The sequence below is a fragment of the Phyllostomus discolor genome, chromosome 2, assembly GCF_004126475.2.
Source record: "Phyllostomus discolor isolate MPI-MPIP mPhyDis1 chromosome 2, mPhyDis1.pri.v3, whole genome shotgun sequence".
Lineage (NCBI taxonomy): Eukaryota > Metazoa > Chordata > Mammalia > Chiroptera > Phyllostomidae > Phyllostomus > Phyllostomus discolor.
This window is the reverse complement of record NC_040904.2, coordinates 123112480-123132714: the sequence shown is the minus strand read 5'-3', so window position 1 is coordinate 123132714 and position 20235 is coordinate 123112480. Positions and strand designations below refer to the sequence as shown.

The following is a 20235-nucleotide window of genomic DNA, read 5'->3' as shown; positions in this document are numbered from 1 at the left end:
ATAAGTTCTCCACTTTTATTTTTTCCTCGTATATTAGACTTCAGGTCTTCTGCTGATATGAAGCTTTTTCTGTGAAGCTTTTTTGGGTATTCTCCTTTGTTTTCTGTTGCTGTGGTCCAACGGAAGGACATCAAGCTGTGTATATAGGTGTTCTTGAAAGCTAACTATTTGTTAGGTCAGTAACAAGAGTTCTGACAGTTAAGGAAATTACCTCTTCAGAGTATGATGAATTCCTCTTAGAACTGAATGTGAAGAAAGCATTTTTCTATGCCAGCCCCTATACTGTATTTCCTTTTCTCATAGAATTAAGTATGTAACCAGACCCGTTCTTGTTTTCTAAGTTAGAACTCAATTGAAAGCTTACTTGTAGAAAAATCACTCATTTAGGGTAAATGGACACAGTATTTAAAGTTGAAATAATTTCTGATCTATTACATGAAAAACATTTTAGAAATCGTTCTGAATTGTATTTTAAGAGTGAATGGCGCACGTTTGTTTTTGAGAAGTAATAGGACATAAATAATAATATCTTAATACCTGAAAGGCAAACGCTTTTGTTTTCGGTAAGATTTGGCTACTGCTTTCGGATTTATTTACGAAGCTTTCACAGACGACACCTAACTATAAACTGGCCGTTGGCAGAAAAACACACGACCTAGCCTAAATCCCTAAATTTTGGCTTCCGTCCAGGTGAGTAACCCGTACCCACAGACAATGGGAAAAGCATCCACGAGCTAGGACGGCCACCCCTTCTTCTAATCCAAACTCCTTCCCTTTTCGGTGGGAGGGAAAAAACAAAGGGAATTTATGTGAGCGACCGTGGAGCGCTTTCTTTCGGTTCCTCAACGCTCAGCACTGCTTTTATTCAGACCATGGTTGAACCACAATTCCCAAGATGCACCCAGGTTCTATTTTGTCAGACAGGACGTTTCTGGTTTTGGCCAGCGCGGCTGCGCTTGAGGTGTGGTCTTATTGGGTCTTACTGCCTCGTGCGATTTACGTCACGGCGACGTGCGGTCGTAGGGGCGGGCGGACGGGGCGGTGGCGGTCACGGCGGCGCGCGCACGATCTCACACTTAGTATCGCGGCGGCGGCAGCGGCTCGGCTCCATCGGGTTGGGCCCCTTCCCTCCTCGGCCCCCCCCTCCTCCCCCTCCCCTCAGCTGTGATTCCGGAGGAGTTCGAGACCTGTGGCGAGGCGGCAACAAGCTCTAGGTGAGTGTCTCTGGAGAGTGAGTGCCGTTTCCCGGGCGAAGAGGTAGAGAGAGGCTCGGGGTCGGGGAGGAGGTGACGGCTGAGGGGGCGAGTGTCCGAGCGTGGGCCGAGGAGCGCGCTCTCGTCTCACCTCTGAACTTGGCCTTCTAACACGACCCGCCGCCCTGGGCAGTGGGCAGTACGGTGGAGGGCGCGGCAGACGGTGAGGGGCCTGGGTCCGCCCTCCTTTCAACCGCTGTCTCCTGAGCCTGGCACCCACCGCCCGCCTCGCCTCTCCCAGCGGAGGGTCCAGAGACTCGTAGCTCTCCTCTGTTTGCGTGCTTGTCCGTCCTTACTGCTCACGGAGGGAATCTGCTCTCCGATTCTTCATTTCCTTCCCTTCTGTCACTTCTAGGAATTTTTTTGGTGCAGGCTTCGAATGGGTTCTGCTTAGTACTCACTACTTTGACAATATATGCAGTGGGAAGATTTTCCTCTCGTCTTAGGTGGCGTTTCGGGCAGCCTTGTTGGCAGAGAAACTTGGGCCTCGTTTTCCCAAGCCCCATCAGGCTTTTTTGTCCCTGTGTGCTGCTTTTAGAACTGCCGAAAACAGGGTTTAAATCCGTGTTGGGGGTCTGTGAGAGAGTTTGGATTGAAAAATAATAAGTACTTTTCCCTCCCCCTGACTTTTGACCTTATTTAAACGTTTGCTTCTGGAATTTTAACAACTTAACGTGATGTCCCAACAATGAATTTTGGTAGAAACGCTCAGGTGTCCACCTGGGACTTTTCCACCTGGGAAGTCCACTGGTTGATTTGACTTCATTGGAGGCTGTTGGCTTTCTTTTTAAAAGTACAATGGTTTTTAGAGTTTTTATTTTTGGACTCTGGATTTCTCAGGCGTCAGCGTTATTCCCATTGTTATCTCTTCCAAAAACAGCCCCCCACCCCCGACAGCATTTAAAACTCCAAAAAATATAACACTTAAGATAATTTGATCACAAAACTCTTCCCAAAGAAATAATTCCTTTAAGGCCAAAACTTTGTTTTGCTTGGGGGGGGGGGGGAGATCACACACTATTGTCACTTCCGCAGTTTGAAGTGCCCTCAAACTTAGGGCTACCATTATGTCTCTTCATTCACTGGACTCTGACACTTACTCTGTTAGCATTTCATAGGCTTTTCTTTTCTAATTTTTCATTTCACTCTAATTTCAAATTTTATTTCATTTCGTTTCACTCTAATTTTTAATTTCATTTCTGATGCTGCTGTTCATAGGTGTTTTCATTCTTTCTCAGAAATTTGTCAAGAGTGGTGATTATGATGATTTGTAACTAAAATAATTTCATGAGTACTCAGGACTTCCACACATGTGGAACTTTGAATAATTTCAAAGTAATTTAAATATGAAGGGCATATTTCTTTTAACTTCTGTTTTAACTGCCCACCCACCAGTGCATACTTTTATTTAGACTTCAGGAAAATTTTCTCTTTATTACTGGGGTAGTAGGGATGACAGGAGAATTTCCAGAATGTTTTTCTATCCCTAGACTTGTGTGAGTTAATAAGTGATTAGTTTTTTTCATCAATAGTATCAGTATAACTAATGCACTTTCTTTGGTATAAATCAAAGTTTGTTTTCCCAAATGAAAATGATTTTGTTTTATTCTTCATTTTAGGGGTCAGCAAACCTCACAGCTTGCGGGCCAAGTCCTGCCAGCTGCCTTGTAAATTTTTTATTGGGACATATTCATATGCAGACAATATGCATACATGTGAATATACATACATATGTAGATATAGTCTATGGTTACTTTGTGGTAGAGTTAAGTAATGGTGACATAGGCCCATATGGCCTGCAGAGCTTAAACTATTTATTATCTGGCCCTGAATAGAAAAAGTTACCTGAGTCCTATTTTATTAAAAATGATGTACATTCTATGTAGAAAATTAAAATGAGTCAGAAAAGTATAAAGGAGAAAGTAAAAATTATCCAGAGTCACACCACTCAGAGGGATTTGTTTTTGTGATTATCCTTATAGAATGTCAGTGACTATTTTTGTATAAATTGGCTCAAATTGTTGATTTGTAATTTGCTTTAAAAAATCTCAGGTTATTTTTATTTGGCAATTAATACATACATATTTTCTGCATCAAAGATCCTCTACTTGATGAAGGAAGTTTTCCTGACTTGTCTTGCTAGTCAGAGATTTAAAAAAATTAGGAATAATAGATGCTTGATAATAATGTATACTTGGTGATGGTGGTGGACATCATTTATTGAGCACTTAGTATGTACTAGTTTTCTAACACTTTACATTTAGTAAGTCATATAATACCTATAGCAGTTCTGTGGGTACACATGCTACCATCCCTATTTACAGATGAGGAAACTAAGGCACAGAGAAATTCAGTGCCCAAATTTGTCATCTTGTTAATAGTGGAGCTGGGATTTGAAACCATGTAGTATGATTTCAGGACTGAGATTCACAATATGCACAGAGCCTCTCCTTAGAGTGCTGTTCAGTGTAGAAAGTTTTTAGACAGTCCAGAGGTATATTATGTAAAAATTCCTTATATTCTTCTTTCTATTTCACTTTTTCCATTTCCATTTACAAATAAACAATTGCAAATCTGTCTACATATGCAGGTTTAAATAAAACTAATACTTTATTTTTTAGAGCTGTTTTATATTTACAGAAGTTTATCCAGGTAGTACAGAAAGTTCCCATATTGTCCATTCCCCCATTTTTCCTTGTTAATAACATCTTGCATTAATGTGACATATTTGTTATAGTTCATGAGCCAATATTGTTGCATTGCTGTTAATTAAAATTTAGTTTATATTAAGGCTTGTTTTTTGGTGTTGCAGTTTTTTAAAAAATGAGATCAGACCAGTCATTGTTTAGCACTATGTTTTTGGGGGTAGTTTTAAAAATAATAGTACTTCTCAACTTTTGATGCAAATAAACATTCTTAATTCACTAATTTGCAGATTGACACAAACTTAGCATTCTCCTTGGAATGGGAAACTTGCTGGGAGTTACTTCATTCTTTTAATCTTTCTCTCAAATGTTTATCTTGTAGTACCAGCTGCTTTTCTCTGAAGTAATGCTTATAATTTTTTTGACTGGGCATTCTGGCTCTTCCTTGAAGCTGTTCAGCTTCTTAGAGATTTCTTGTTCATCATTAGAAGAGTGGTGCGCATGAACCCATTTACCATCACCATAATCCCCCTCACTGAGACTGGTACTTCCCCAGCCATCCTTATTGTTCCTGGTTTTCTCTTCCTCAGCTTCCAGAACTTAAGTTTCTGGAATGTAATCTTCAGCATCTAATGCCCATATTCTTGTGCTCTTGATAAAATCAAGGCATCTGTAGCGTTACTCTGGAATTTTCTTCTGCAACAGTTTAGGATTCAGTGTTCAGACTCACTGGATCAATTCTAGCAGACATCATATTCTTATCTTTGTGTGTCCAGGTAGTTATTTGCCATTGAGCTGTTATTTTTTGTTTTTCAAAAAATATATTTTATTGATTATGTTACTACAGTTGTCCCATTTTTCCCCCCTTCCCCTCTGCCCTGCACTACCCCTCCACCCACATTCCCCCCTTCCTTAGTTCATGTCCTTGGGTTGTGCATATAAGTTCTTTGGCTTCTCCATTTCCTATACTGTTCTTAACCTCCCCCTGTGTATTTTGTACCTACCGTTTATGCTTCTTATTCCCTGTACCTTTACCCCCATCCCCCCCACCATAACCCTCCATGTGATCTCCATTTCTGTGATTCTATTCTTGTTTTAGTTGTTTGCTTAGTTTGTTTATGTTTTTGTTTTCTTAGGTTTGGTTGTTGATATTTGAGTTTGTTGTCATTTTACTGTTCATATTTACTGATCTTTTCCTCAGGTAAGTCCCTTTAACATTTCATATAATAAGGGCTTGGTGGTGATGAACTCCTTTAACTTGACGTTATCTGGGATGCACTCGATTTGCCCTTCCATTCTAAATGACAGCTTTGCTGGAGAGAGTCATCTTGGATGTAGGTCCTTGCCTTTCATGACTTCGAATACTTCTTTCCAGCCCCTTCTTGCCTGTAAGATTTCTTTTGAGAAATCAGCTGACAGTTTTATGGGAATTCCTTTTAGGTAACTGTCTCCTTTTCTCTTTCTGCTTTTGAGATTCTCTCCTTATTTTTAACCTTGGGTAATATAATTATGATATGTCTTGGTGTGTTCCTCCTTGGGTCCAACTTCCTTGGGACTCTGAGCTTCCCGGACTTCCTGGAAGTCTATTTTCTTTGCCAGATTAGGAAAGTTCTCCTTCATTGTTTTTTCAAATAAGTTTTTAATTTCTTGCTCTTCCTCTTTTCCTTCTGGCACCCCTATGATTCGGATGTTGGAACATTTAAAGATGTCCTGGAGGTTCCTAAGCCTCTTCTCATTTTTTTAAATTTCTGTTTCTTCATTCTTTTCAGGTTGAATGTTTATTCCTTGTGCTCCAAATCATTGATTTGAATCCCAGTTTCCTTCCCTTCACTATTGGTTCCCTGTATATTTTCCTTTATTCACTTTGCATAGCCTTCACTTTCTCCTCTATTTTGTGACTATATTCAACCATTTCTGTGAGCATCCTGATTACCAGTGTTTTGAACTCTGAATTGGAGAGGTTGGCTATCTTTTTGTTGCTTAGTTATATTTTTGGAGCTTTGATCTGTTCTTTCATTTGGGCCATATATTTTTATCTCTGTGCGCCTGTTAGGTAGTAAGGGGCAGAACCTTAGGTATTTGCCAGGATGGGGTAACCCTGCGCTGTGGCTCTGTATGTGGAAGAGGGGTCAGAGAGGAAACAATGTCGCTTGCTCGGCTCTCTGCCAGCTTTCAGTCACTTCTTCTGCTACCCATAAGCAAATCGGGCCTTTCTGGTGCCCCTGAGGGTCTCTCCAATGAACTCTCCTGAGAGACTGGGAATGTCTCCCACTGCCACAACCCCCACAGGTTTTTTCAGTCAGAGGTTTTGAGGCTTTATTTCCCCAGGCTGGAACCCTGGGTTGCGCAGTCTGTCTCTCCCCAGTTGTTCCTCGTGGTTTATCCTTACACAAATGTGGAACCGCCTGGTTTGCCAGCCGATACCTTGCTCACCCAGGTCCTCTAGCCACTGTGTTACTGTGAGTCCTCTCTGCCCTGGCTGCCCCTCTCTGTCCCTCCTCACCTGGATTCATCTGGATGAATGTTTCTTCTTTAAGTCCTTGGTTGTTGGACTTCTATGCAGTCGATTTTCTGTCAGTTCTGGTTGTTTTTTGTTTTTAATTTTTTTGTTATCCTTCTGGTTGTGCGAGGAGGCACAGTATATTTACTTACGCCTCCATTTTGGCCAGGAGTCTGAGCCATCATTTTTCGTAGCACTGATTCCTACCATCATGTCTTCCCCAGAGTTTTTGTCCATAAAATGGGAGGCCATAGTCATGCTCAGTGAATGACTGAATGATCTTTAGGAGTACCATGTGACGAGATGTTTGTGCAGCAAACAGATTTTGTTACTTCTCTTTGGTTTGGTGCTGCTGCAGAAACCTTTGCATAAAGGGATAGACGTTAGAAAAAGCTCATGAGTTCCCACTAATCTGGTTACAAAGTTTGTGAGCATCATCTTTACTTATAATACCTCCTTAGAGATTGTTAGCTGCTTTAGTTGTTATTTTGCAGTCTTGGAGATTATGAGTCTAATGGATGGCTGAAAAACACCTGTTTTTTCCTTTTGTTTTTGAAGCACTTTCATAATGTTTTCAACCTTTTCTTGTGTTTGGAGTCCTCCTTCCCTGCGGCATACTGTACTAGCATTGAGTTACTGTCCTGTTCCTCTTGTTCATCCTTCTTTAGGAAGAATTTCAAGACAGCAACTAATTTGTGACCTTAGAGAAGCATGCAGTTGTGACATTTTTTTGGCATAATTTCTTCTGTAGAGTTCAGTTATCACTCCCAAAGATATCTTGAGTGCAGTTACATTGCTGTTTCTTGACATATGTACGTGAAATTCTGTGATTCTTGTATTTTTGGTACTTTATTCTTGTATTTTGTGCTTGTATTCTCACCAGTCACAATATGAGTATATAAGGTCTTAGATGCTTCTATGGCAATGTAGAAGCACAATGTAGAAGTTGCATTAGCAAATGATGGATTGATGGGATTCCTCTCAGTGAGATCAGAGCTTTGCAAATTGTTAGTGCAAGATCTAGATTCAGGATAGTGTAGTGTAATTGTAGGAAAGCAGATCTTTCTGCTCTTGAGGAAAGTTATAGATGTTTTGGGCAGCAGTGACCAGTCTGTGCTATAAACATCATTAGCTTTGCCAGTACTTTGCAGGTGTCTTTGGTTGCAATTTGAAAATCTCCACATTGGATTTATAGGGAGCTTTCTACTATTGTAGAAACCCCTCTGTGTAAGTGAGAGGGCCCACTTTATTAATTCTGTAAGTGATGTAGGTGGCCCTGTGGCTTGTGTTTGTTTCTGCTGGGCATGTTGTCTGCAGATGGGCTCAGTGAGCAATTCTCAGAAAACCTCACCACTGACACCAGCCAGCCCGTCTCAGGCTGTAGTTTGGAATCATGCTTCCAGGTATGGGGGAAACAGCCCTTGTCTCATAGTGTGCTTTAAAAAATAATATTCATGAATAACTTTCCATGTTAATACATCTGCATCTACTCTGTTCTTTTTAGATAGCTCTTTAGTATTTTACTGAGTATGCCATAATTTAATAGTGTTCCTATTGCTGGACATTTAGGTTGTTTATTGTGTATTGTAAATGTGCCTTGCATATACAATTGTTGCATGCTAATGACTTTTTTTTTTAAGTGATAGTGGCAAGATTTATTACAGTGAAAGGCGATAGTACATTCTCAAGAGATGCAGAGAGTGGGCAGGATAGAGGGTAGTGGCTGCTGCTAATGACTCTTCAGAGTAACTTTCTAAGAATCTAATTACTGGGTTGAAGGAAATATGTTTTTCATTTTGAGGTATATTGCCTGACTGCCATCAAAAAGGTCACAGCAATGTAAATTCTCATCAGAAATGTGGGTGTTGGTGAGATCTAGAGTCAACATGCCATTGCCACCTTTAAAAAAAAATCTTTATCTGTTTGGCTGTTAAACATTCCTTGCAAGATATTCTATCTCACTGGGAGATATAATTTAGAATTACTTTAGGTGGGGCCTACGTTCTCTAATTGTTCTCCCGAGTAATCCTTTAGAGCTGCTCCTCTGTTTAGATTCCCTACTTGGAGCCTGAAAACAGTATGATTTGCCACTTCTGCTAAAATAGGATCTGGTGACTTTTCAGTGGCTATCTAGTTCATGAGGGTAAGGAGTATACAGCTTTCTTCATATCAGATAGCAACCTTGGTATATAGCAGGTCTTGAGTAAACAGTCTCTTTAAAACCTAAATTGGATCTTGTTCTGTTGGGGTTGCTAGTGAGTAAAGTGTTTTAACTTTGTTAAAAATAACCTTTTCAGAGTCTTTGTGGAATATAACCTTGAAAATTTATAGTATAAAATTGTCATCTTGGTGTATAGTCTCTAGTTCATGCTTTATTTAATGATATAAGTAAGACTGATATTCTAGGACCTATTTTTTAGGAATAATTAATATACCTGATTACTTTTCAGTTTTGGAAGTTAAGGAATAGATTAAATAGGGGATTTGTTTCATGTAACCCATAGTTTTGACTTTTCTGTTTTGAAGTATACCATGTATTAGAGGGGACATACAGTAAGTCTTGACAGAGGAAAAAGAAAACTAAATTCTGGAAGCTGCCAAAATATCCTCAGGCAGGGGGGAAATACCTGTGAGAAAGGATACTTCAAAGCTTTTTAATGGATGACCACAGAACAATAGAATTAAAATTTTTAAAATTTATTGATTTTTGAGAGGGAGGGATTTTTGAAACATTGATTTGTTCTACTTTTTCTAAAAAAAAAAAAGATTATTTATTTATTTATTTATTTTTAGAGAGAGGGGAAGGGAGGGCAAAAGAGTGGGAGAGAAACATTGAGGTGTGTGGATCAGTTGCCTTTTGCATGCTCCCAACTGGGGACCTGGCCTGAAACCCAGGAATGTGTCCTGACTGGGAGTCAACCTGGCAACCTTTCCGTTCTAGGCTGTCCCCCAATGCAGTGGCTGGCCCCCAATCCACTGAGCCACACCAGCCAGGGTGCTATTTTTGTTTTTGACTAGAGACCCTAGTTAAAAAAACGTGAGGGCTAAACATTAGCATTTTAAGTTAAGGAAAGAGATTTTGTAAGGGAGTTGGTTTGAATTAGGTTGCAGATGTGTGTTTTATTTGGCTAACACAAACTTTTTTATTCTTGTGATATTTAAAAAAATACAGAACAAAGAGTCAGTATAATTAACATCCATATATCCATCATACTATATTAAATCTTAACACATTCTGCCCTGGCTGGTGTGGCTCAGTGGATTGAGTGCTGGCCTGTGAATCTAAAGGTTGCTCGTTTGATTCCCAGTCAGGGCATGTGCCTGGATTGTGGGCCAGGTCCCCAGTGGGGGGCACGAGAGCTAACAGATCCATGTTTGTCTCACACATTGATGTTTCTCTCCCTCCCTTCCCTGCTCTCTAAAAATAAATAAATCTAAATCTGAACATTTCCCCATACTTCCCATTTTTTGAAGAAAAAGTGGAAAGAGAACACACAGTTGAAGCATTTTCTGGATTATATTTTACTTCCCAGAAGTAATGATTATCCTGAATGTTGCTGATCATTCCTAATGCCTGTTTTTATGTAATTGCTTCATAGGAATATATTTACAAACAGATTGTAATTCTGTTTTGCATATTTTCAAACTTTATGGAAAGTTTCCTGCCTATTCTGTAACTTTTTTTTTAATGAAACTTGCTTTTTAGGGTCATATGAAATTGATCTTTTACCATTTTTACCCACAAAAATGGCAGTTTTCATATGGTTCAACTTTATTATCATCATTACATCTATCTGCTATATTGTTATATTGTAAGAATACAGTTTAAATTTATTCTCATGTTGATAGGTGTTTACATTGTTTCCATTTTTTTCCTTAAAAACAATGCTACTGTTAAAATACTAGATAGAAAAGTATCAGGTTGTATTTCAGGTAGTAAGGATGAGTGTTTTGTGAATCTTTTCATAGCAGAAGGCTTTTCTGAAAGAAAGGGTTTATTGAGCCAAATGGTGACCAGGAAAGGACAGGTTCTGGGAGTGCAGTCTAAGCCATCAGCTGCAGGGCTAGATGGAGAAGGCAGCGTGTCCTGTGCCCTTGAGTTCACGGGCTCTTTCATATACAGGGGTGGGCAAAAGTAGGTTTCCAGTTAATACAGTACAATAATTATACAATAATACAATGATTAATATACAGTAATACAGGAACAACTCTCATGTACTTTAAACTGGAAACCTATTTTTGCCCACCCATGTATATAAATTATGTTTTGAGGAAGACAGGTTTAAGTTGTTTTGAAAGAATTTGCATTGGCTACAGATAAGTGGGTGGGAAAGATGAAGGAAGGCTGTTCTTAAGGAAGGTGCACAGTCCTTAAGGAAGAATATTTACTGTTGATTGGTGCTGGGCAAGTCCCAGAAGTGCATGCATAAGCAGGATGTGGTGGTGTCTGGTGGTCTTGATAGAAGTTTATTCAAAGCTCCAAGGTACCGTCGGGAATGTGAGCAAGTCTATTGTTAGTTGGCTCACAGCTGTTAACTGGTTAACCACTCTTGTCTCTCACTCTCCCCACCTGCTGTAGTTTACTTTAGGATGTCTCAGAATTTTTTCTCTTGTCACTACATTGAACATTCCTGATTGGGAATCCTTGTGCACATTGGTTAAGTTTTTCAAACTACATGTTGGAAGCCATTAAGGGATTGGGAAATCAATTTAGGAGTTAAAATGGGGTGGGACAGTATCAGGTTATATTGCAGGCAGTAAGGATAAGTGTTTTTGCAGTGTGTCTGTGTGTGTACTAAGTTTGAAATGAAGTTCTCTAGGGTAAATTACTTAGAAATAGAATTACTGGGTCAGAGGTTATGGAAATATTGCCAAGTTGCTCCCCCAAATTGTACCACTTAGCATTTTGTAGCATTAGAATCAGAATTTCCTGTTACCAAACCATGCATGATCCTTGAAATTGTCAGTTTTTTACATATTTACAAATGAGATGAGTGTGAAACGATATCACATTGTCTTAATTTTAGTTTTTTAATTATGGGATTGAGCATGTTTTCAAATGTTGAGTGACTATTCAGGTTTTCATGAATGGGCTGTTCCCTCTCCTACCTTTTCAATTGGGTTGTTATTATAATTTGATTTTAGGAGTTGATTTTACATTCTGGTTATGTCTCATAAGTGAATTGCAAAAATCTATTCTCTGTGTCTTATCTGTTAATTTTTATATGGTTTGTTTTGAATAAAAGTGATTATCAGATCTATCATTTTTCTTAATGGTTTGTGTTTGTGTTTTAAGAAATCTATTTTGTATCCTGAGATCATTGGGAGTCTCCCATATTTCTTTCTAAAAGTTTCAGACTTTTTTTTTACATTTAGGTCTTGATTCTTCTGGCTGAAAAAAATTCTTTTTGGTAGATGATATGAGGCAGGGATCTAATATAATTTTTTTATATGCATAGGCATTTAACATAGAGCTGTTTAACAAAGTATATTGTAAATTTGAATTGTTAATCTTTTTTAATAAAGATTTTATTTATTTTTAGAGAGAAGGGACAGGAGGTAGAAAGAGACGGAAAGAAACATTGACGTGTGAGAGAAAGGGCAGTTGGTTGACTCTTGCATGCCCCTAACTGGAGGCCTGGCCCTCAACCTAGGCATGTGCCCTGACTGGAAATCGAATGTGCCACCTTTCCAGTCATAGCCCAGCACTTAGTCCACTGAGCCACATCAGCCAGGACATAAATTGTTTTTAATTTTTAATTTTTAGAGTATATTTATTAAAGCTGGGGCAATGAAACAAGGAAAGGCCTAGGACAGAAGAAGCAACATGGGAGAGCCTGGGCAGGGCTTCTTGGCTGTTTAGAAAGGTTCTGGAAAAGAAGTCATCCAGGGCAGGGCTGCTGTCCTTTCACTGGAAGTCAGAGCAAAGGGGGCTGCGGGGACAAGTTCAGGGGGTTGGGTAGCCCTGGACAAGCTGCTGCTGCCCATTGCTTCCCTGGTTGCAAGTCTTGTGGCGTCCCTTAGGGTTTAGGAGATTGACACTTGTAGGGGGAGAAGAGGAAGAAAGGGAAAGGCACAGGCATGCTCCTGGGAGGGAAAGTGTGCTTGGGTTGTAAATCTTTTAACACATTGCGTACCGCATAGAAAACTCTAAGACATATACCAGGGACCGCACTTTTCTGGGCAAACTGCATGTTATCTAAATCATCATAACTACAGATCATAATGCACTTTAGGTGTTGTTTTTCAATAATTATAACATTTTTATTTGCAAAACAATTAAACAACTAATTAAACAATTAAAGTTCCTAGTACTTTTTTAATGTATGGTACTGCATAAAACACTTTCCTCTATGAAGAGGGATCAAACAAAATTTACATAAGTATCTAGGTTCGCTCCTTTTTCCAAGGGCGGCACAAACCCTGTGGGCTCTCGTAGGAAATTTTTTCCTTCCACTCACTGGAATACACATAGGTTCATGCTGCTTCATATCACCTGACAACCTTTTGGGTGGATCTTTACGAGGTGCTCTCCTTGCACCCCCAGGGGTAGGGCTGGACAGATTTGTCTCTGGTTCCGGAGAGCCTTCATTATTGTCATCCATTATCCAGTCTCTCGCCGCCGAGAGCAGAAACTGTTATACATCATTTTTGCTTGTGGATTGAGGATGTTGTACACTCTAAGTGAATTGAAAAGTCCACAGTTTATAAGGTACAGCACTACTCTTTTGTCCATTTCATCGTTTTCCTTAGAATGGAACAACACAAAAGGAATTGATCCACATGGTCAACACCTTTCATGTGGACATTGTATTCCTTGATGCAGGTAGGTTTTACAATATTCTCTCCTGTTTTTCTATTTTTCCTGTTGTCGAGACAGAAGTGTCATGGATCGTTGATATCATTCGGACAACCTGCTTGTCTTTCCATGCTAGGAGAAGAATATCGCCTTTTCTGGAAAATATTATGTTACCTTTCTTCATTCTTGATGTTTCCTTTTTCAAATTTGGTGGTAAACCTCTACTCTCCCTAGTAGTCCCACAGACTCTAGTTTTGTTCTGTAGCAGCAATTCAGCAGTAGATGTAGCATTGTAATAATTATCCTGGTAAATATGGTGCGATATGCCAAGATAGGGTGCAAGGACTGAAAGAACAGTTTCTTGCAATTTCTTTCCTTCAGCAGTGTGTATCTCCATATTGCAGATATAGCCGGTGTCACTCTCACAGACCATCTGAACAAGTAAACTGTGTTGTTATTTTCGCTGGGTTGTACATGCGAAATTTTAAACGTCCTCTCCATGGAATCATTCCCTCGTCCAAAGACAACTGTTGCTTTGGTTTGCATATCGTTATGCAGGAAAAAATCTAGCACAGGTTGGATCTTGAAGAGTCTCCCCAAACGACTGTCCATTTTGGCATTATCATTGAAATGCCAGAATGTCCATATTTGCTCAAATCTATGGCGACTCATTGTCTGTGGAAATATAGGGGTACATATCAAAGGATCTGTTGACCAATAGTTTTTTAAAAGCTATCTTTTCTTGTTTGACCCACCAGAATAGTTAAGCCAAGGAATTTTTTGATGTCCTTCTGTGTAACCGGAGACCACTTTAGTGTTCTAGATGGTGTTTTGCGTTTCATTGCAGTTTGATTGTGATAGTTGGACAGCTGTTTGCACACCATCTCAAACAATTCATCACCAAAAAAGAAATTAGTCAGAGGGTACAGAGTCACACTGAGATGGAAATGTAGTGACCCCAGCCTGACCTTTAAACATTTATAAGCGTGATGTGTCAATTTCAGACCAACAATTATCAGTAGCTTCGTCAGTGTCAGAATCACTTGAAAGCACCGCCACCTTGCGCTTCCTTACAGATCTAATAATTTTCACTGTCAGTAGAATCAGTAGAATTGTCTCCGGAATTGTCAAAACAGTCATCCGCATCTTCGATCTCACTAGGAATATCTGATAAATTATCATTAAATACTTCCGGAAGTGTATCAGTTTCGTTGGTTTCCTTCCTTTTTCTGAGAGAGGGCATTTCTAAAAGCACCAGGAACTTGAAGATGAAGACTATTCGAATGACCAAAATACAATGTAATTGCAATGCTTTATGGGTTCGTGCAATTATATGGTTTTTCGTAGATTGACCTGCATGGTTTCCACCAATGAGATCGCTTCATTCGGTGTGGACAAGACAGTGTGTTGACATCTAAAGTCCATAACAGATGGTGCGCGAAACACGAGAAAACTTGTGAGTGGTCCTTAACAGATGGCATGTGAAACATGAGAAAACTCATGAGCAGTCCTTAAGCAGTTTCAGTTCAGCACAATAATAGCCTTTTTATTTTTCACCAGGCTGCTTCACGTGTTCAAGTTTGTGATTTCTGGACCAGAGTAATGTGATTGGTCAATTACTTGATCCAGAACTAGAACCTAGAGCTGTAGATATAGAGCATACAGGTAGTGGGCAACAGTATGTTTACATGTGAAACAGTTTTTTCTTGTATTATTATTTATTTGTTTTTCTTTATTTGTCTACATTCAGCTGTACTGCCTGAATGATCCAGACATACAAACCCACCCCCCCACTCTCCCTTGATGGCTTTTTAAAATAAAAATTTCACTTATAAAACTGAAACACTAAAGCATTAAAATACAGAAAACTTGTTTAACTCACTCCACAATAGCATTAATAGATGAAGTATCCCTTCTGTAACTATTTCAAACCAAATTGGGTTAACTAACACTGATTGTAAATAGAAGGATACTGAACTGTTAAGACCTCAGAACTTGACTAGGACAAAGTTAGTTGTAATGATAACTAACAAACCTCTGAAGATGTAGAGACCCCAAAACAGCTAAATATGGGTCACAGAACAGGTCTCAGAGCTGTACGTTACAACATGGCAATGTGGATGCGGTAGGTCAAGGGGACCTAGAGGGACTGCAGACATGTTAACTGTGATGCATAAAACTGAATCTTACAGGGAGGAGGGGTAAGTGCAGAAGCTATAAATCTTCACCCTCAGGGCTTTATCTGTAGTTCATGCTGTGGTCTGCGTTTCTGCTGTGATCTCCCTGTGATGACTGGTAGGAGCTGGGAGGGCCATTGTAATTCTGGCTGGATGCTGGGGAATTGTAGTTCAGTGTGACCATTACCTCCTTGTTTGCTTTAATAGGAGGAGCCACCTGCAGAACCTTCTCTGTACCCCCCCCTGTGAACCTGGGTTGTAGGTGAGCTACCTGAACTATAGCTGTTCCTGCTGCCTTGGTCTCCGCTACCACTGTAGTTGAATTTGCTCTCTTAGCTGTAGTCAGAGCGGCAGCCGCCCTTTGGAGGAGCTGTAGGAGTTGGAGTAGGAGTAGTTGTTGTCTTGGCCATGACTAGGGGTTTTTTGTTTTCCCTGTGGGGGTCCATAGTTGCTGCATTGGCTCTGGTTGTAGGACTGCTGCTGGTCTGGGTGGGATTAGTAGCCTGAACCCAAGGAGGGCTTCTGTGGCCCTTATGTGGTTGATTCCTATTCCTGGCATGTTTCTGGGGGCACTGGAGAGGTTGTAGTTGATGCCTTGGTAGTAGGAGCCATAGCGGGAGGAGCTACCACTGCTTCCCTGCTTCCGCCACCACCAGCATTCCCAGGATGCCCTCCATTGCTGTAGAACTGACTGTAGCCAACTGTTGCCAGGTTGTTTCCGTACCCATAGATGCCATACTCAGTGTCAGCATTCATGTAGCCTCCATGGTTGGTACCAGCAAATCCTCTTCCTTGGCCACGGATGTTCCCTCCTCTTACCTGCCCTCAAAGGTTTGGGGGTATGGGCACTTCGTTGTGTATGGGGCCTCCCATACCAAAGCCAGGATTATGAAGCCTAGCAGCAAATTTTGGCCCACCTCTGACAGGCACAGGTGCTCTCTTCTTGTTAATTGGCTTCAGGGCATGAGGGACATCGGGGAACAGCTTCTCCAGTGCAGCAAGGGCAGCCTATGCTTTTGCCACCATTCTGCACCTTGAAACTTCTGTACATCTACATTGACCTCTGTGACAAAGTACTTGTTGTGGCTGCTACCAGTCTCTGGGATGTGCTCTTGCTTGAGGTCATACCTTTTCTTGTTAAGCTCCATGACAGAGTTCTTACCATGCTTGGTAAGGATTGGCCCCTGCTTGGCAGTGGGATATGAATTAGCGGCAGCACTGGGGATTGAAGCAGCTTCTACCATGAGCAGCAGGGCCACTACGGCTGGCATGGCCTCTGTCTCCTCAGTGAGTCCTCCCTGTTACTGGAATCTCTGTAGGCAAGCCCATGTCCTGTAACAGCTTAACAGCCACATGCAGCTTGGCAGTCTTTGGGGGTCCAGAGGCCTTGAATGGGCTGCTGTCTTGGGAAACAAGTTTACACTGCAGCCCAGGCTTCAGGTACTTCAGCCTCATCAGGGCATTCATAGCCTGCAGAGGCCCTGACTTTTCTTCTGACTTTTTGTTTTGCTGGGAGACTTTTCCTCTCCATCCTCCTCCATTGGGCATTTCATTGGCATAATGGCATACGTGGTACTGGATAGTGGGATGGATTTAAACTGTGTAGTCTGCTGGGTTTTCTTTCTTTTTTTTTTTAGGTTTTATTTATTTATTTTTAGAGAAAGGGGGAGGGAGAGAGAAAGAGGGAGAGGAACAGTGATTAGTTGCTTCTTGCATGTGCCCCAGTGAAGGACTGGACCCACAACACAGGCATGTGCCCTGACCAGGAATCGAATTGGCAGCCTTTCATTTTGCAGGATGATGCTCATCCAGCACCAGTCAGGGCTTCCCTGGGTTTTCATTCTTTTGTTTTTTGGGCATCTTCAGAGGCAGAGGATCCATACTCAGGTCTTTATGCAGCTGGCCAAATGCAGTGAGTTGCAGTGCTGCACACTCTGTGATATCTTCTTATTGCTGTCTGTCTAGATGCCTAATAGCATCAGTGGCTTCTTTTTCACAAGGCTCATAAGTACTAGAACCATCAGGCATCACGATGCCTAATGCCAGATGTTCTAGCACCCATGTCTGTGTTGGCTGTGCCGATGGGCTTCTCACAGAGAAGCTCAAGGGGCCATCCTCTTAGAGGACCTCAGGTGGACATGTTGGGTACACAGGTAACTCAGGACCTGGATGGCAATAACACGTGATTGCAGCCTTTTGGATCTAACCTGGAACCAGTTGGTGTATTGGAGAGACACCAAAGCAGCAAGGCATTTCTTCCTGTCCAGGATGTCCAGGGGGTCCTTGAATAATAGCGTTTCTCCAGCTAATACTTTTTCCATTTCTTTGACAATGGGGGGTGTGAGGTGGATGGTCAGGGACAGTGGAGGCTCTTTTGTGTTTTTTTTTTTTATCACTATTGCAGCAGCATCAGCAGATTGGAGTATTTTGTTGTCTTCTGTAATGACAGTGAACTAGATGGCCAAGTTGTCAGCCACCTTGTCCAGGAGGGCAGTCGTAGACTCCTTCTTAGATAGCAGCACCAGCTCCAGGTTCAGCTGTTCCAACATGCATCATGCCCTGCAGGGTACTGGTCATGTGCTCTCTTTTCTGTTCCCAGGTCCCTTCTTTGGTGTTGTCCTCTGAGGGCACATCCAAGTTCTAAGACTATGCATGCTCACTGCTGCCTTTCTCCTGCTCATTGATTCAGTTTGACACAACTTTGAGAACCTGCTCTGTATGGAACACCATGTTCTGGACTGCCTCCAGTTCCTCTTCGTTTGGATAAATGGAAGGATGCTTTGCCATCATGTGGTGAGCATCATTCACAAAATTCACAGTGGATGCACTTTGACTTCTTGTTCTGTAGCTTATCTTCTCAAATCATGACACATTTCCTTGGTATTGTCAATACTTCAGCTGTCTTGTCAGCATCCTATTTTTTATTCTTGTATTATCTATTTTGCCATATGAACAACTGTAAACCTACTTTTGCCTACCCCTGTATTTTATAGATTTTACCCAAATGTCATTTCTCTCAACCACATTTTATTGTGTTTCTTTTCTTTTTTGAAAATATATTTTATTAATTATGCCACTACAGTTGTCCAGTTTTTCCCTTCTTCCCCTTCTGCCCCCTCCACCTGGTACCTCCATTCCCTTTAGTTTGTTGTCTTTTTGCTGTTCATATTTTTTATCTTCTTTTACCTAGATAAGTCCCTTTAACATTTCACATAAGTGTTGGTGATGATGAACTCTTTTAACTTGACCTTATCTGGGAAGCACTTTATCTACCCTTCCATTCTAAATGATAGCTTTGTTGGATAGAGTAATCTTGGATGTAGGTCCTTGCCTTTTATGACTTGGAATACTTCTTTCCAGCCCCTTCTTGCCTGCAAGATTTCTTTTGAGAAATCAGCTGATAGTCTAATGGGAACTCCTTTGTAGGGAAGTCTCTCCTTTTCTCTTGCTGCTCTTGAAGATTCTCTCCTCTTTAATCTTGGCTAATGTGATTATGATGTGTCTTGGTGTGTTCCTCCTTGGGTTCAACTTCTTTGGGACTCTCTGAGCTTCCTGGACTTCATGGAAGTCTATTTCCTTTGCCAGATTGGGGAAGCTCTCCTTCATTATTTGTTCAGATAACTTTTCCACTTCTTGCTCTTCCTCTTCTCCTTCTGGCACCCCTATAATTCAGATGTTGGGACGTTTAAAGATGTCTTGGAGGTTCCTAAGCCTCTCCTCACTTTTTTGAATTCTTGTTTCTTCATTCTCTTCTGGTTGAATGTTTGTTTCTTCCTTCTTGTCCACACCATTGATTTGAGTCCCGTTTTCCTTCCCGTCACTGTTGGTTTTCTGTACATTTTCCTTTATTTCACTTAGTGTAATAGTGTTTAGCCTTCATTTTTTCATCTAATTTTCGACCATATTCAACTAATTCTGTGAGCATCCTGATTACCAGTGTTTTGACCTGTGCATCTGATAGGTTGGCTATCTCTTTGTTGCTTAGTTGTAATTTTCTGGAGCTTTGATCTGATCTTTCATTTGGGCCTTTTTTTTTTTTTTTTTTTTTGGTCTCAGCGTGCCTGTTCTGTAGTAAGGGGAGAAGCCTTGGGTGTTCACCATGGCAGGGCAACCCACGTGTTGTGTTGCAATGCTGTATGTGGGGGAGGGGTCTGAGAGGGAACAATGCCGCTAGCCCCCCTCTCTTCGGGTTTTCAGTCACTTCCCCCACAACTCACAGTCAAATTGGGCCCTTCTGGTGCTCATTCCCCGGGTGGGTGGGCTTGTGTACATTCTAGGACCCTGTGAGTCGCTCCAGTGAACTCCCTGTGAGGCTGGGAGTTTCTCCCACTGTGGCCTCAACCCCCACAGGTGTTTTCAGTCGGAGATTTGAGGCTTTATTTCCCAGTACTGGAACCCTGGGTTGCGCTGTCTCTGTCTTGCTCCCCAGTGGTTGCTCCGGGTTTGTCTGCACAATCCGCCGCCTCTTGGGGTCCACCAGCTGCACCTTGCTGTGAGTCCTCTCTGCTTGGCTGCCCATCTCTGCCCCTCCTACCTGGATGAATGTTTCTTCTTTAACTCCTTGGTTGTCGGACTTTCATACAGTTAGATTTTCTGTGAGTTCTGGTTGTTTTTAAATTTTTGTTATCCTTCTTTTGGTTGTGTGAGAAGGCACAGTGTGTCAATTTTATGCCTCTGTCTTGGCCAGAAGTCAATTCAGGTTCTTGAAAGACAAGTTATTTCTTGAGATGGCCATATCATAGGAGTCCTATAACTTAAAAAAATTAAGAGAAAGTTCATTATTTTTCTCTAACCCCTTGTTTTTTAAAGCCTTAGAACTTAGCTTTGTACTTTTGGGGATGTCATAAAACAGATTTTTTTT

At 41.1% G+C, this 20235-nt stretch overlaps 1 protein-coding gene and 2 pseudogenes across 1 annotated transcript in view; 1 reads left to right on the top strand and 2 right to left on the bottom strand.

Annotated features, from left to right (window-relative positions):
• Positions 1-1040: 1040 nt before the first annotated feature.
• The window catches only part of ADIPOR2 (adiponectin receptor 2), an 82136-nt gene continuing 62941 nt past the window's right edge, over positions 1041-20235 (top strand). The window contains exon 1 of the mRNA XM_028531607.2: positions 1041-1214. The gene's annotated coding sequence lies outside the window, so the exon portion shown is untranslated. The remainder of the gene's footprint in view (positions 1215-20235) is intronic.
• On the bottom strand, positions 6463-7660 carry LOC114514013 (annotated as a pseudogene).
• Positions 15185-18236, bottom strand: LOC114514014 (annotated as a pseudogene).